The following is a 2,889-nucleotide window of genomic DNA, read 5'->3' as shown; positions in this document are numbered from 1 at the left end:
TCAACAGCTCCTGAGGATGGTAATAGAATACACTGCAACCCAGGACACAATGTTTAGGCCATTAACCATAACATTTCAGTCTCTTACACCACCATACAAAATTATTCAATATTTTAATTAGGAGTAAGCTTTATAAGAAATGAAACAGAGTATAAAAACAGCTGTGCACAGAACATAATTTTTTTCATTGAGTTTGTTAAAGAACTACATATTGGATTTTTTAGCACCAATTCTTGGAATCTCAAAGCAGTAATAAAGTTCATTTTTGAGGAATTCCATTAATCATTTTCCCTATGTAAACTTTATAAAACATTCCCCTAATGCGAACTCCTTCCTATTTAATGATTGTCTGTTTAAATCAAAAGGAATTGCTACTTTGGGATTTCAGAAGAAATATCAAACAATGTTTATCTAGACAAATAAAGGTAACTGTAATATTCAGACAGAAGATGCAAAGTTTTTTATTCCGATTTTTATTAAGACAATGCTTCAAGATCTTGTAAACCTGTGCTTACTGAATGGACATTCTGCAACTAAGACTAGGTGATGCAACTGTACTGTGAATCAGCACGTGAATTTAATCTCTGCTGTGATGTGGGTACACATTCCTCAGAAAGCTATTTAAAATGCCTCAGTTTTTACATCTGCAGAAATAAGTGCTGATTTACTAAATTACTGATAGTTGTGAAATATTCAGTAAATGGAAGAGGCAATAGAATTACAAAATAATTTTGAAATTACAGTATCATTTTTGTTGAAAGTGAGACCACCTAAACAACCAGCTTTCTCAGGAAGGGTCAGCTATAATAGGTTGCCTCAGACCACCACTGGACAGGCTTTGAATATATCCATAATGGAGTCTCCACAACCATTCTGGTCAACCTGTGCCAGTATTTTACCAACCTCACAGTAAAAAAAAAACCAAAAAAACCCCAAACAAACAAACAAAAACCCAATCAAAACAAACAAAAAACAACCCAACAAAACCAACCAAAAAAAAAAAAATTGAATCTGCCTCTTTTTTAATTTGTGGCCATTGTCTCTCCTATCACTGTCTACTACTGAGAGGAGCCTGCTTATCACATCTTTAATTCTCCCATCAGGTGATTATACACACAGATGACAACCATTCAGAGGCCCACCTCTCTCAACCTGCTCACTCCAGTGCCTTAGTCATTTCTGTGGCCCTCAACTGGGAGATCTCCATAAAAGTCCATATCTTTCTTGTGCTGGGAAGTCCAGAAATGGCCTGGCATTCCAGATGTGTTTCATCAGGGCTGAGCAGAGAAGAAGGATGACTATCCTCAATTGCTGGCAACAACCCAGGAGGCTGTCAGCCTTCTTTTCCTCATAGGGCATTTCTGGCTCAAGGTCACCTTGTTGTCCACCAGGACCCCAAGTCTCATGTCTACAAATCTGCTTTACTGGTGCATAGGGATATTTCTTCCAGGGTGCAAGATTTTTCTTTTCCCTTTTTTGAACTTCATGAAATTCCTGTTGGTCCATTTCAAGACTGTCTAGGCCTCTGTGAATGGCAGCACAACTCTCTGGTGTTACAATTTGTACAATTTATCGCACGTTTTAGACCTCTGGAATTTAAGGGAGACGTCTCTGAGACATTACTATTTGCCTAACTTGGAAGATAGTCAAGTTTTTTGGACTCTGAATCCAAGGCAATAATCTGTGTTACAGTGGTTAAATTTGTATTGTTTTCTCCTTATTCAGTGTCCCTGTCTGCATGCAGAAACTCTTGAGTTCTTCCTGATTTAAAATAACAGTACTGAGCCTACCACAAAGCAGACCTTCAGCTGTGTTCAACAACATTACGAGGGGCAAGAACAAGCCTGACAAAGAGCTGACTTTGGTATTAATCTGGGAATTACAGTCATCACCCAGAAAATGGGGAGGTCTGGTCTCTTGGCCTTTTCAACCCTGAGTGATTTATACCAGCATTTTTCCTTCTTCAGACAGTCTCATTTTTTTTTCCAAAAAGCCCCATACCAAATAAAGAAAAAACTACAAAGCAGGAAAGAAACTTGAGAAAAGAACTTAGGTCTGCCCTTTTTGATTTTTTTTTAAACAGATTTCAGCCTCTGCCTAGATATTTCTCTTCGGTTTCCATGATAAATGAACTCTCAATGGTTACTTGATAACCTATTATTTAGGGAACACTCTAGAAAAATGGTTTGGTTCCTTTTGAAAGGAGACAGGCCTTTCACTAGTCTTCATTAAATGACATTTGAGTACTATAGAAGGGATACCTCCTGGAAACCATACTTAAAATCCTGCTCAATATATGCACTTGCAGAGAATTACTTCAGCAGTACATTCCAAGGGGATGAGCATATTCATCCTGAAAGCAGCATAAACTTTCAAAGAAGCCAGCCTTTAAGTTCCAAAATTGGATTCAACAGTATTGATATAGATAGCCCTGCACTTGGCCTTTCTTACTGATTAATGCTAGGTCAGCCCTTTTGCAGTATATTCATCTTTTTGGATTGCACTTCGGAAGTGACAGATGCTTCTAAATGATTGTGTGGGGAGTGCAGAGGTCTAACCCTGACTTTCTTGGAGCATTACTCAGATGAGAATGTTGAATTAGTCTCTGTGGATCTCACCTGAAGGTTGCATTTATTAGATGCTGCTCTTTACTTTCCTGCCTTTGGATAGAGTCCATTGTCAATATTTAACATCACTTTTAAAAGTAAGGAGAAAATACAATAATTATTATATATAAGCAGCCAAGCAAATGAAAAATGATCACAATACAAAAGTATTTTTTTTCTGATTCAGAACAACCTTGTAATACTTACATGATAGTTATGATCTTTCTTATGATAGTATCATCACTACTATTTTTATAACCAGAACTTTCACAATGCAAATTTC

The 2,889-nt window shown here is 37.1% G+C and overlaps 1 long non-coding RNA gene across 1 annotated transcript in view; it reads left to right on the top strand.

The window, feature by feature from the left end:
- LOC121668405 overlaps positions 1 to 2,405 on the top strand; it is a 10,639-nt gene extending 8,234 nt beyond the window's left edge. The window contains exon 3 of the long non-coding RNA XR_006017363.1: positions 2,394 to 2,405. This is a non-coding gene — a long non-coding RNA (uncharacterized LOC121668405). The remainder of the gene's footprint in view (positions 1 to 2,393) is intronic.
- The last annotated feature ends 484 nt before the right edge of the window (positions 2,406 to 2,889 follow it).

The sequence above is a fragment of the Corvus kubaryi genome, unplaced genomic scaffold, assembly GCF_017639235.1.
Source record: "Corvus kubaryi isolate FWS band 111438036 unplaced genomic scaffold, C.kubaryi_AGA036_p1.0 37385, whole genome shotgun sequence".
Taxonomy (NCBI): Eukaryota; Metazoa; Chordata; class Aves; order Passeriformes; family Corvidae; genus Corvus; species Corvus kubaryi.
Note: the sequence above shows the minus strand (reverse complement) of the source record. Positions and strands in the feature narration are given on the sequence as shown.